The sequence below is a fragment of the Ptychodera flava genome, chromosome 12, assembly GCF_041260155.1.
Source record: "Ptychodera flava strain L36383 chromosome 12, AS_Pfla_20210202, whole genome shotgun sequence".
Classification (NCBI taxonomy): Eukaryota; Metazoa; Hemichordata; class Enteropneusta; family Ptychoderidae; genus Ptychodera; species Ptychodera flava.
Window position 1 is genome coordinate 35,437,497 of NC_091939.1, and position 15,240 is coordinate 35,452,736.

Genomic DNA, 15,240 nt, shown 5'->3' on the forward strand with positions numbered 1-15,240 from the left:
AAAATATCAAAGATGGAACTTCAGATGAGAGAACAGAATAAACTGATTGATGATCAAGTATTTCAGATAAATATACTGACAAAGGAAGCAGAGAAATTGCAAGTGAAATTGGATCAAATATTAAAGGAAAAGACTAATCTACAGAAGAATAAAAGTTACTGGAAAAGGAAAGCCCAATCTACAGATAAACAGGAGTCAATAGAATTAAGAGGTGCTAGGGATCAAATCAGTCAGTTGGAAAATGAAAATCAGGAACTGCACGAAAAGATAACACAGATGATGAGTGACAATCACATACAGACATTTGAAAATGGAAAGTACACAGACACAGTAAGACAGATTTATTATGATTTGCTCTCACACAATGTTTCAGTGGACAACTGCACATCAGTTGTGAAATCTGTACTTAAAAATCTCCTGAACATTGATGTTGAACGTTTGCCAAGCAAATCACTGACATCAATGTTGCAGGTAGAGGCACTGGTGGTTGCGCAGGCCCAAGCAGCTACAGAAATTTTAGAACAGGAAAAACACAATACTCTACACAGTGATGGCACAAGAAAAAAATTCATTGACTATGCTGGTCTTCAAGTGACACTGCCAGATAAATCTTCTCTGTCTCTGGATTTCAAGAACTTTTGCGTGGCAGTGCCGATGACTACATAAATGCTACAATACAAACATTTCAGGAGCTCAGTGAAGCTATTGCTGAGGATGATAATGATAAATTGTATATATATGCACAACTACTCCTTCGTAGTAAAAACTTTATGAGTGATCGTCATATTGTAAATAAAAAATACAAAAGCAATTTGGAAGAACTCAGAGAAACATTACTACCAGTCATTGAAGAAAACTGGGATAAATTAAGTGATGATGAAAAATCAAAAATGACAAAAGTAAACCATCTTCTGTGCGGTATGCATGTCTTAAGTAACATGGCTACAGCAGTGAGTACAGCTTGTGGAATCTTTGAAAATGAACACAAGAGTCAGATGAAAACAGAAAAGTCGCCATTCAGTAATCAGTCACACTGTTTTGCTCTTTTATATCAAGCCAGCAAAGGTTTCACTGACTCTGGATGTCAAAAATCAGGTGTTTACACTGATTTTGCCCCATATATGGATGAAGTGAAAGAAAAACAGTATTTAATAACATTTGAACATAATAGATTTAATGTTGCTTTTCATCAAGGTGCTGCTGTGTATCATCACAGACACCATATTTCTGAGTTTTTGAAGTCTGGGCGTTGTGAGTCAACAAATAAATTGATATGTCATGTTCAGGAAATTTTGGATGAATCCATAGTAATGGCCGAGTGTAGAGCTCTCGGAATAATATCTAAGTTAATCACTGGCCCTTTAATGCGCCTGCTGGAAAGAACAGATATACATTACTATGACATGAATGTCCATTGGTTGGAACTGAAAACTTGCCTGGCCGATAATTCATCAGATGCAACCCCTCTATTGAATGAAACAGTGTATTTGTCAGACACAACCACCACTAAAGATGAATTGTATTCAAGTCTGTTTGGAACAGAACGAGACACACATTTTGATCTTCTGACACTGGATGCCTTGCAAACATTTTGCAAGGCTATGTTACCTATTGTGGAAAGGCAGCTCGGCAATCAACTCCCAGGTGGGTTAGAGAGCCAACCATCTGACATACTGTGTGAGCAGGTAAAAAGTGCACCACTCACAAATATTCGATCAGAAAGTGATTTCTCTGACCTTGACAGACAGATTAGACATGCACCACAAAAGAGTAGGGTAGCCAAAGCTGGTGTCATTTGTTACAGCAGAAATAAAACTTCTGATTATCTTCATAAGCTACCACAACATATCAAAACAAAATATTTACGGATAGCTCGAAAGCAAGCACCAAAACGAAAAAAGAGAGAATTCTTGCATAGTAAAGATCTCAATAAGAAAAGACTTGAATTACAGAAATCAAGAATGGAAAAAAACAAAACAACAACAGAAAAAACAGCAGAAACAACACCAGTTAGAGCAGAGAATTGTAAATAAGTGGGGTGTTTGGGAAAATGAGCCTGAGGTAGATAGGAAGCTGCAGGAATTAAAACTAAGTGAACAAACCAAGGCCATCAAGGACCAAATCATGTATAGAGTAACTATCCTTAAAGATTGTATACCAAATAAAAAGTTGACAAAGTGGCAAGACAGTGGAAGAAAACTCACTATTAAGCAACTAACAGAGAACTTAAAAACTATAATGCATGCAAACAGCAGTGAAATACCAGACTTTGCCAAAGAGATAAATGATAATTTAAGAAAAAAAAAAGCAGATACTGAACAAGTACATAACATGAAAAAGAAACACAGGAGTATCAGAAAAGAAAGCTCCTAAATTTGGCATACAAAGAAAATTGCAGGCTGGAATGTACATTGCTGTAGCCTATGAAAATTGTTGGTTTGCTGGTGAAATCAAAGATGTTTACTTAAATCCTGCAGGAAACCAACATGTCACAACAGCTTTTCTGTCTCGAACAGGTACAAATTCATTTAAATGGCCCACACGAGAAGATATTGCTAATGTTGAATCAAAATTTATCCTAAAGGAAATTCATATTGAACCGAGAGACTCTTTGCTTCGTGCATGGTCAGTCCATGATGTAACTGAAATAGAGCAACTGTACGAACAGTTTAAACGTCAGTATTTCTGAACCACTGAGAATAATACTGATACTTACCTTTATATAATAGTGAAATTAATAATTTGCACTGAATAGCTGTTTTAACTCATTTTAGCAAAACCTTTGTATACTTCAGATTTTTTGTAAGGTATCACATAAAACAATTTGTCTGTTGAGTGTCATTAAGGTCACTCAAATGTAGGTTTGTATGCATATTTGCCATTTTCAAGTATGTCACTTTCTTTGTGTCAAAGATTAAAATAATCCATGCAATAATTTCTTTTTGCATGTCTACCACAGTCCTTGATGGTACTGTAAGTCAAGGTCCTGCCATATTGGGTCATAATACCGTGTTTACTAATGCTGAATTGTACGATGCTTTTCCTGCATTGTTTATTCCAAGTATTCTTATCAATAATAAGCCAATCATTCTCATGAGGAATCAATAGTACAGCTGATGTAAATAATACAAATAATACATGTAATGTTATATTTGAAGGCTTACCAACATTCAGCAGTATTCCTCACAATTACCGTGAAAATTTAAAATTATACCACCACAGCTAGCGCCCCTGGCAAATTCAGACAAAAGTGATTTTTTCTGATTTTCAAGCTGGATAGAATGTAAAACTACCTGTGTTTTTACATCCATGACATAGCATACTGAGAGTATAGGTAAATATTGGTTTCCACAGAAAATTTCATCAGGATTGTGTGGATAGTTTTTGAGTTACGTGTATTTAAATTTGGTGAATTATCTAGTTTTCCCATGGTGCCGTGCGTGCACTGACAGAAGTGATTTTTCTGATATTCAAGCTGGATTAAGTATAATACTACAAGTGTTTTTAGATCTATGACTTAGAGTACTAAGAATATGGGTAAATGTTGGTTTGCACTGAAAACTTCATCAGAAATATGTACATCGTTTTCAAGATACATGCTTTTGAAATTGATGAATTTTGTAATTTTCCCATGGTGCCGTGCGTGTAAAAACTAAGTCCAATAAAATATTTTTGAACTTTAAACTTGGATTTATAAATTTTTTTGTCAGAATTGAACATGATAACTTGCATAAGTTTGACAAAATAAACTTTCCAGTAGGTCTGACCAAAAAAATGAGATTTTTAACGAATGACATTCAAATTTGGAGTCTCAAAAGTTGCCGATTTCATAGTTTTTGCACATTTTTGTGCAAAATTTCACAAAAAAGCCACTTTTTCGCGACATTTAAATTGCTGTAGTTCAAAAACTACTCAACGGATTTTTAAAATTTTTTTTTTGTTTTGTTTCTCTTACATGATATTTCAAAATTCATGTAATGCAATGAAGCTAAAATGAATTCTAAATTTTGCTTTGAACTCCCTACAGAATTGTCCAAAAACGACATGAAAGTACCTATAGCAACGGCGTACAAGTGCATTGAAGATGCAGTAGTGGCCGAAATGCGGAGTGTGTACTATATGGCCAGGGAGAATATTGCCAATAGAAAACTGCATGGCTTTGTTGAGCTTCAAATACTGAACGTAGGTAAGCTAGCCGTCAGTACATTACGTTATCTGTTGTTCCCTTCACTATCGTTATCAAAGGTACGTTCAGGTTAAGTGGTACGTTGAACAAAGTGTATGAAAACAAAAAATTCGTCATAATAACGTTCCAATACAAAAAGTTTGAAAACTTACTTTTTTTTTGAACTTTCAAAAACGGTTTGCTGTGCGATTTTTCTTTTTTATCCAGCACATTCTGAAAACGTTGGTAATGAAATCATTATTGTGCATCCCGTTGCATAACATGCTTCTGAATTTTTGAAGTGATCGTCTAAACAGGAGGTGATCATATTTTTTTTGTAATAAATCATTTCCTTTAAATTCAAAATATTTAACATAAATATTTCCTTTCCTTTGCCTAGGGTTGTGAACTGTTGAAGAAATTGAAGAGGGGTGAAGATTCAGGGTCCAGAGCAATGTGCACCCACAATGAATGTGTTGACGACTTTCAGGCTGCTATTGAATCTGTTATCAATGATGCCATTATAGACAATGTAAAGACATCACCTCTAAAAATGTATTCCTTGATGATAGATGAAAGCACAGATGTGTCTGTAACTTCAACTTTAATGATTTACATCAGATACCTGGACTCAGTTGGGCATATTAAATCCAATTTTCTTTCAGTTGAAAAACTATCAGGCTGTGATGCTGAATCCATTTATGATACTGTTGTTTCTACTGTTAACTCGTAGGGACTTGATTTGAACAATCTTGTTGCTTTAGCTACTGATGGGGCTACTGTAATTACAGGCACAAAGTCTTGTGTCGCAACTTGTTTTAAGAAATCTGTTAATCCATTCATGCTGAGTAACCATTGTCTGGCTCACAGACTTGCATTAGCCAGTGGGAATGCAGCTGACTCTGTTAAGTACTTGGTTAAATACCAAGAAATTGTAAATTCAATTTTCAAATACTTTTACTTCTCTCCAAAAAACTTGAGAAATCTAAAGAGTATTCAGGTTGTGTTAGAGGAAGAGTCTGCCAGAACTCTAAAGCAGGCCTTTCATACCAGGTGGCTGTCATTGTACGGATGTGTAGCTGCATTGATTGCATGCATTGATAGCCTGCATACATGTTTTGCCAGTCAACCAAATGATATCAGATCTACAGGATTTCTGAAACAAATTGGCAGTTACAAATTTCTTCCCACAACATATTTCTTGAAAGATGCCCTTCAGATCCTGAGTAAATTGTGTGAGAGTCTCCAAAAAGCAAATCTCATCTATGCAACTGTTCATCGTAAACTGACAGCCTACATTGAAGCACTGAAGGGACTCAAGTCAGGGTATGGAAGTGCCTTTAGTGAGTTCATGATGAAAGTACCCACCTGTGCTCCTGAGAATAGGCAATCAAAATTTCTCTCTCATGACATAAAAGACACACAGAGAGATAGAAATCTGTTTGAAATCATGAGGAATAGCTTTATTGACAAGTCATCGTTGATGACACAGTCCCCACTTGTTAATGGGTACTTTGATTACAGGTCCTCAAAGAGGATAGAGTCGTCTTCATTAGGTCTGTGATAAAATACTTTGATACAGATGGTACTCAATGGCCAAGCATGAGTTCCATGGTGATGAAAACATAAAACCAATGTAGGCCACTATCCTAAAGGTCATTAAATGAGTCAACTGGGAATTAGTTGACAGGATGTTGCAAAACATTTTTTCATACTATCCTAACACGTCATGTCTGAGTACATGCTCAGTACATGAGAAAATCGTGACAAAATCGCTGCCACGCAGCGATATTTGATCTTACTGTTTAAAATATCAACAATTATTAAACATCTACCATCGAGAACAATAGCATTTTGCGTGCCCTAAAAAAGCCGTATGGAACGCCCGTTCCGTAACATGTACGGTTTCAAGGCGCCCCATCCCCTGCTAGCTACTGTATCTGCGCGTTCACTGTTGAGTGGTTTCAAGGGACCCATTAGACTAGTGCCAGAACATGTCTCGCGCGCGCTCTGTACGTAGTAGCTAGTAGTGTAGTGCACACAAACTATCCAGAACTTGCAGAAGCGCGTCCGAGATAGCGTTCCACACTTGCGCTATAAATTGTTGACATTGCACGAAAACGGTCATTACTCTGACAATTTGATGCCCCAGTCACGAATGTAAGATGTATAATAATAAGGTTATTGGTACGAAAATACCGCAAAGGATGCACTCGGACATTGGCGCCGCGCATCGCCCTCTGCTTCGTGTCGGGCGATACGCTGCGCCAATGTCCTCGTGCATCCTTTGCGGTATTTTCGTAATAACCTCATAGTATATGTATGACATAAGTCAATGTCCAGGTACAATCTTCGAATAAAATCAGTTGAGACTTGCCAAAGTTATGGCTCTCAACATGAAAAAAACCATAACAAAATTGCCACCATGTGGCCATATTGGACCATATCGAGAAACAAATCGACGTACATATGTATACTGTAAGTCAAAGTCTTTGTACCAACTTTCAATAAATTTGCTTGATACATGTCTGAGTTATGGTTTAGGACATGGAAAATCGTAAAAAAATGGCCACATGGCGGCCATTTTGGATCGTATCACAAAACAAATAAATGTGCATATGTATGACATAGGTCAATGTCCTTGTACGAACTTTGAATAAAATCAGTTGAGATATGCCTGAATTATGGATCTGTACACGAAAAAATAGTAACAAAATGGCCGCACAGCAGCCATATTGGATCATATCACAAAACAAATTGACGTGAATATGTATAACATTGGTCAATGACCTTGTACCAATTTTGAATAAAATCGGTTCAAATATGTCTGAGTTATAGCGCTGTACATGAAAAAATTGTAATAAAATGGCCATCTGGCAGCCATATTGGATCGTATCACAAAACAAATCAACATGCATATATATGACATAGATCAATGTCCTTGTACCAAGTTTGAATAAAATCGGTTGAGATATGCCTGAGTTTTGGCTCTGTACATGAAAAAAATTGAAATAAAATGGCCGTCTTGCGGCCATATTGAATTGTATCACATAACAAATCAACGTGAATATGCATGACATAGGTCAATGTCCTTATACAAAGTTTGAATAAAATCGGTTGAGATATGCCTGAGTTATGGCTCTGTACATGAAAAAATCGTAACAAAATGGCTGCTTGGCGGCCATATTGAATTGTATCACAAAACAAATTGACATGCATATCTATGACATTGGTCAAAGTTTTTGTACCAACTTTGAATAAAATCGAGTGAAACATGTCTGAGTTATGGCTCTGTACATGAAAAAATCGTAATAAAATGGCCGCCTGGCGGCCATATTTGATCGTATCAGAAAACAAATTGACATGCATCTGTATGACATATGGAGTAATCCTTGTACCAAGTTTGAATAAAATCGCTCCAGGCATCTCAGAGATATCTGCGTGAACGGACGGACGGACGGACGGCTGTATACACACGGACATGACCAAACCTTTAAGTCCCCCCAGGACTGTGTCCTGGGGACTAATAAAGTTGTAGAGAATATCATGGATAGATTTCCAGATTCTAACATCATGGTGTCATTTGGGATATTCGAGCCTCTAAATTTGCCAGACAGTGGTAACTCTGAGTATGATGATTATGGAGTAGCAGCATTGGCAAAGTTAACTAGTCATTTTGGCATGCCAAAGTTGGATAATGAGGGCACAGTGTATGATCCATTGATAGATCCAGGCAACTAAATTAGAGTGGCTGATTGTGAAAGCATTGATGAGTGAACATAGAAAGTTGACATTACAGGAATTTTACAGGCAAGTTTTACTGAATGATTCTGAAATTTACCCCAACATTTTCAAATTAGTCACACTGGGTCTGACAACTCCATCAACATCAGTAGATTGTGAGAGAGGGTTTAGTCAGTATAACCTAGTTAAAACTGATGCCAGAAATTTGTTAAGAACATGTACAGAGTCTGTAAGCAGACTGTTGAAAATCAACAATTTGAAGGGCCAAACATGGATGATTTCAGTTTCTCAGAATCATTCAAAAAGTGGACTGTTCAGAGGGATAGAAGAAATTTGAGTAACTTGCTGGTAAATGAAAGAAAGCACAGCTTGAGCGGACGTATAGAAATTTGCATAATTCAATAGGCTGCAGAGCCTCGTTCTGAATGTAAACAAGCAATATGCCGGAATACACGTCGTTCGACCGACTTGGTCGTGAATATGGGCTCGAAAGCTCACAAATATGATTATTTAATGCGAAATTGAACATGCTATTAGGTAATGTACACTTTTGAGAGTAATTTCATCGTATCTATGTATGATAGAAATAAATACTAATGATAATTGACAACTGAATTCGTACGTTGCCATGATGGTTTATACCTCTCAGCTGTGTGCTATTTTTAGACTGTGACCCGAAACACACTGATGCAGGTCTTGAACAAAAATAATACTTGTTGTGTCAAACCACTTGCTATTGAACAACGCTTGTGACAAGTTTCGTGAATTTCTGACGGTGCGCCTATATTTGCGGCATGATTTCACGATGCCATGTATGCGCTGTTACCGTACAAGGCCGATCGTACAGCCCAGTGTACGCGTGTACAGCGTATGTAACGCTATGGCACTGAGTTAATACGGCGAAACTCGCCTTAACGCTATCGGACTTCAGTCAACATTGACGAGTTGAAACATGATAACTGGACAGTGATATACTACCCGTTACCAGTGAAAAGGAAAACTGTGACAAATCACGGTCACTCAAATCCACAACGATATTATTATCTTGAAAGGCTGAGGGGTCAGTAAAATCAGACGTGGGAATGTCCGACCTCCACATCCTGCATCGACTCAAAACAGACAGACACTGACAGTTGACAATGACCGAATACAAGAGAGTCGGCCAGTACAGTATGCACCCAATTAGAATATATGCTCCATATTAGTGTTTCTTTTTTTGAAGTCTCACTTAAGTTATATACGAAAGCGATCTAAATGTCATTCATAAGATGAGCGTAATGTTTGAAAACTTCACAGATCACAGTTCAACGCACGTATGATATACACACATTGGGTAAAATTAAAGATGGCGGTGTATCGCGAGTTTGCAGTCTTTGTCATAGTTACACTTGAAGTTCATTAAAAAGTCATCGGAGATGGTGAAGCAACTTAGTTAAGAGTCATCAAGCCATGAATTTTACTGAAGAAATGGCATAATGTTTGCCTGAACTTTAATACGGTACGCGCGCGATCTGCAGAAACACGGAGGCAGACCGTACATGTTTTGCAGGGTGGACGTGGGAGCTCTTTGACTTTGAGTTGTTTTCTGAATGTTCGTAGTAGTATTAAACCGACAAAATAACAAAAACTATGGTAGTAAAAAATTAAAATTGTTTGGCATATTCAACTGTGAAGAGAATGCGTATGCAATCATATTGCTTTGTTGCGAGTGGCAGATTTCTCCTGGCCGAGTCCCACTGGCCGAGTTGGTCGGCACCACCGGCGCTGGCGATGGCCGAATCGCAAGTGCCCGACTTCTCCAGTCACCCAATGGGAAATCGGGAGCCAATGCCTACGAGGACTACCGCGAAATAGTAACCCAAGCATCAAATATAAATATAACAGAAGTTGGATTGACAACAATAAAATATGTGATATTGTTGCAATCTTTGGGCCTAAACAATTTGTAAACGTGAGCAAGGCGTCAGCGGAGTGCAACACGTTCCTCACTCTAAGCGGCCATCTTGTCTTCTCTGATGGCGGGACGGTGTACGACCTACGAGGCCAAAGCAGTGATTTGCAGGGAATGAACAAGAATAAAACTAAGTTAGGGGGCTTAAATAATGATTAGACTGTCTAACTATGTAAAAATATTCACAAGAATCAGCTGGGCATGTAGTTGCGGCAGCCCAAAAGTAGGCCTATGTTTAGCGAGCCATAGATCGACAATACACACATAGCACCAAAAGTAAGCCGTAGAAGTCGATAAAAATTCATAGGCACAAACTTAAGTGCTTTATTGACCATAGAAACGTCTCTGACATCATTTGTTGGGGAAAAAATGGGCTGAAATTGCCCCCCAAAAAACAGGAAAAATCACACTAACGGTCAAGTAGAACAGCGCCCTCATCACTTCCATTTGAACGAAATTCTAATATAAATATGCAAATAGGGGTATCTCCGCTCAAGCTGAGCAGATAGAATCTACCGCTGCTGATGAGTTGTCATTACTTAAAGAGGGTATGAGTTCATTATCTGCAGCTATAAAACTGGCTGAAAATATGCCCAGCAGTGATTCTGATGAATGAAAGTGTATGTACAATTGCTCTGGACCAAGAACGTGCAAAATAAAGTATACAAATGTTACTGAAAATAAGTTTTGTGCAATTTGTATGTGAAATTTGTTTGTTGGGTGTGGCTAATAAAAGTTGCTTGTGGCTAAAAAAAAATAATCACTTCAGCTACACTAACAGACTATGGCTACAATGAAAAAATCCTAGCGCCAATACTGCTTTCGCTGGGTTGATATCTCTGTAAATGACCGATATTACAGCTTGGCTGATAGTTAGCCCATAAAGTTTTGACAGCATCTTAATTAATAGACAATATGTCTACTGTCTATCACCAACCAATGAAAACCTCTGCCCTACAAATCCTGACAGAAAAAAGTATCAAACAATTTAGTGGTATCATGTTGTTATTTTGTCTGGTATTAAACTTTTTTTGTCTTCATACACCTGTGTTTAAAATGATTGTGACTGCCTTTGACGGCACATGCCTTTTTGCCTGTTTTAGCCGTTGCAATTTGACTAATCTAACAGATTTCTGTAGACAAGCGTCAACTCAACATCCTCATGGCATTGGGTCAGGCAAAAATTCTCAGTCGCTAACCTCTCCTCCGCAGTTTAGATTTTTTAAATAATGTGAAAGAAAGTTATGATTTTGCTAGGGCTTATATTAATTTCCAAGGGTACAGTTGCCAAAATCAATAATGAATTGAACAATTCAAAGAAGTAGTAACACATTTGTTTACCATTCACACAATTCTAAAACAGTACGTACGCATACTTTCACTGGCTTTTACATGATTTTGACTACATTATACTGTTGACCATTTCTCCATAGGTATACCCAAACACAGCAAAGTTTCATGTTGATACACAGTGGTTGCTATACTAATTTGCTTTTTACTTGTACCTAGTTCTTAACTGTTATCTAGTGTAGTTTGCTTTCTCCATGAAGAACATTATGATATAGTGCATGTGATTATTATGATTTAAACAGTCATTATGTTGTAGTATACTTACAGTGGAAAATATCTATAAATGAGAATCTGTGCATGTTTTGTAGAATAATATTTTCCTTTGATATACATATAACAAGTACAGGAAAAAATAACTTCTGTTTGGCCAAGTGGTTAGGATTGTCTGTATTGTATGAAGAATAAGTTTCTATTTATTTTCTTCTTGTTGCCTTTCTTTTCCCTTTCATGTGTAGGTGACATATCCGTGGTTGGAATATGATTGTAACGTGATGACCTGCAAATGGTGTAAAGATGCCGGAAAAACAAACTCCTTTACAGGCTTAGGATGCCATTTCATTGTTAAAGACTATTGCAGAAAACATGCACAGATTTTTGATCACAGAACTATCAGTGAAGCCAAAGCATTTTACAAACCAGATTTTGATCAATCTGTCACAAATAGCTATAAAAAAGATGAGCAGTCAGTGTGTGCTGCCATGAAAAATGTTTATTACATGGCCAAAAAAGACCACCCAAACTCTGAATCATCGGATCTCAATTTTTTGTGTATTATGCAAGGCTGCGATATCGATTCATTAAAATCATTGAAAGTAGATTCTCATACTAGCTACCAACACTCTTCTTCTGTACATGATTTTCAGTTGTCTTTGAAAATTGTTATCGATGATGACATTGTGAATGATATAAATAAGGCAGGATGTTTTGCAGTACTCTTTGATGAAATGTCCGACATTGGCATGGACAAAACATTGATTGTTTATTTGAGATACTTGGTAGATGGAAAGGTATGTGTATGTTATTTGGAAACTGTTGGCCTAACTGGTTGTACCTCTGATGATATTTTCAAATCTCTGATAGATGTGTTGAAGGGCAAGGGGTTGGATATTAAACAAATATGTGGGGTGGGCACTGATAGAGCATCAGTGATGACAGGTAAACACAAGGGAGTATGCACCAGACTTTGTAATGAAGTCAATCCTATTTGATATAAATTCATTGCACAGCCAACAGGTTAGTACTGGCAGCTGCACAGGCTGCACACAGTGTAAAACTCATTGATAAATTTGAACAGCATTTGATGCAGATCTTTAATTACTTTCATTACTCCACAAAGCATAAAACAAAACTTAAAAGTATATTTGGAATTTTGGAACAACAATCTCTGCAATTTGTCAGGCCTTGTGATACAAGATGGCTATCTGTCAGTTGATCTGTTGGCGCTGTGTTGACAAATCTGAAACCCATGTTCATTTGTCTTGCAGAGGATGCAAAGAATGGTGAGAGTGCTGCTATTGGATTGCTAAAGATTGTCTCAACTTATGAATTTTTTGCCTCATTGCATCTTATGGCTGATGTTCTTGCTCATTTATCAAAGCTTATATAGTCTTCATTTTCAGAGAAGTACAGTTGATTTCAGTCTAATTGCTGGAAATGTAAATGCCCTGGTTAGGATTTTGGGTGACATGAAAGAGAATCCTGGACAGAAACTTGGCACTATTTTAGAGTGTTTGCCAGAACCATCTGCATCCGGTCACTTTTTCATCAATACCTCGATACCCACTGAGAGTACAGTGGAGAATGAAGACCTTGAATTCCTATCAGAATTATCTGATGGTCAGGATGGCATAATGATATATGACAACAGTGTTAAGAGAAAGATTTTCCAAAGTAGTATGCTTATATGTCTGGAGAATTTGATTGCAAATTTATGTCGAAGATTTGAACAAAATGATTTGATCAAAGCATTCAGTATCTTTGTACCATCCCAAATGCCACCTATTATATCTTCTCCCCTGTACTCTCAGTATGGTACTGAAAAAATAGAAACTCTCTGTATCCATTTTGGTATTCGAAAGGGTGAGCATAGTAACCCAATTGTGAATTCGGACAGACTAAAATATGAGTGGAGTATTGTCAAAGAAATTCTGTGTGAAAATTATAGGGGGGTTTCATTTCAAGATGCATGGGGCATACATTTGGATCAGAAAGTTGATGAAATATATCCAAACCTCTGTAAATGAGTCAAAATTGGTCTGATATTGCCAACAAACACTGCTGCTTGTGAAAGGGGCTTTTCCAGGTACAACAGAATAAAAACAAAATCCAGGGCTAGGCTGAAAGTTAGCACAGTTACAGTTAGTTCCATTATGACAATTGCAATATAGAGGCACCATCTCTGAGGAATATTGATAAATTTGACTTCAAAAAGGCATTTGCAGTGTGGCGTTCACTGAAACAAAGGAGAATTATTGGCTCAAAATCTGCATATATTGGTATGTCCAGTAGTAGCACATCCAGTCTTTGCACCGTCTTCAAGAGAAGCTCATTGACACTGCCCAAAGACTGGTAAAAATGAAGTTTTATTGAGGACACTGTATTTCTGTTAGTGAAAAGATGAAGAAACTCTGACTCCAAACTAATGTGTTTGATCTCTGTACCACACGTTCCTTTTCTACTCCCATGTGTTTGATCTGTGCACAAGATTTGTTTTGTTCAAATTTCAAGGTTTGTCCTTGACAAGTGAGTTGAATCCGTTCTCAAGTTCACTTATCAACAATAACAGTAGTTTAAGGAGAATCTCCCAAGTTATTTTTGATAAGTGAATTTAAGTAAGGGGTTGAATTTACTTCTCAACAACACCTCTTCAACTTAAACACAGCTTGTTTTACCATAAGGACAATAAGAAGGAACTGAAAAATCTTCTTAAGTTGCAGGTTTCATCCAAGAGTACTCTAAAAATCCTGTTGTTAGATATGATCTATGTAACTGATGCAAGCTGTAACAAAAATGTTCAAAGGTGAAATAAAAGTGTTAATGATAATCTGAAATGTTAGACTGTTATTTTATCCCCTTGAGACAAAAAAAAGGAATTTGCTCAGCATGTTAATCAATCATACAACACACCAACACACAAAAAAGTACACCATACTTTAATATTATAGAGAAAACCACAGGAATAGCATTTACAAATATTTTATCAAATTTACTAATAATTTAAAACTGGAATACTAAATTTACTAAGATTTTTTAAAACCCAGAGGAAACCCAGCACTACCACGCTATGAAATTCAATATAATTTTGTACTGGCTTTTTGCACAATGTAAATAATACAAAAATATCCTAAATTATTTGTCAACTGAAGTTCTACGCCCAAAACATGACCAAGATATCTCTGTCTACAGTGTGTTGAGTGATTCAAGAGCTAACTTCTTGTCAAGGGCATGTAAAGTTTTCACTTCACATCACAGATTGCAACATTGCATTGCTTACTTTGCCAAGCTAACTACAACTCCAAATGTTAACAGTATCACATGTAGCCAAATTTGATTTCAGCTCCTAATCACATGAACTATATTTCTGACAACCAATGCATGACCTTGACCTTGCATTTCTAATGTGCAGACACTAGACAGTTATTTTACTGCTTGTCTAGCTGCCTTTACAAAATCTTTCTTCTGGCAATCTTAACAAATGCTGGTCAGACAGCTTTTATGATTGGTACGTCTTGTATCATCAAAACACAATTGTTCACCTCCCAATGAAATTTCTCAACTCCCTTCTTACCAACGGCAAGATAGGTGAAATCCAAACCACCAACAATGTCAAAAAGCGACGCATCACCCTGAACGACCAGTATGACAGATCAAATCAAATGAAGATTTGGGGGAACAATGCCAGCACATTAAATTTTAAGGAGCAGGACACTATTCTCACCAGGGGACTGGAGGTGAATGTTTGGCACAGCCAGACCTCAGTCAACGCACTAACATCTTCAACCTTTGAGGTATTTACACCATTACATTTCAA

The 15,240-nt window shown here is 37.1% G+C and overlaps 1 long non-coding RNA gene across 1 annotated transcript in view; it reads left to right on the forward strand.

Annotated features, from left to right (window-relative positions):
* Window positions 1-4,181, forward strand: part of LOC139145747 (uncharacterized) — a 31,663-nt gene extending 27,482 nt beyond the window's left edge. The window contains exon 3 of the long non-coding RNA XR_011555005.1: window positions 4,028-4,181. This is a non-coding gene — a long non-coding RNA (uncharacterized lncRNA). The remainder of the gene's footprint in view (window positions 1-4,027) is intronic.
* Window positions 4,182-15,240: the final 11,059 nt, after the last annotated feature.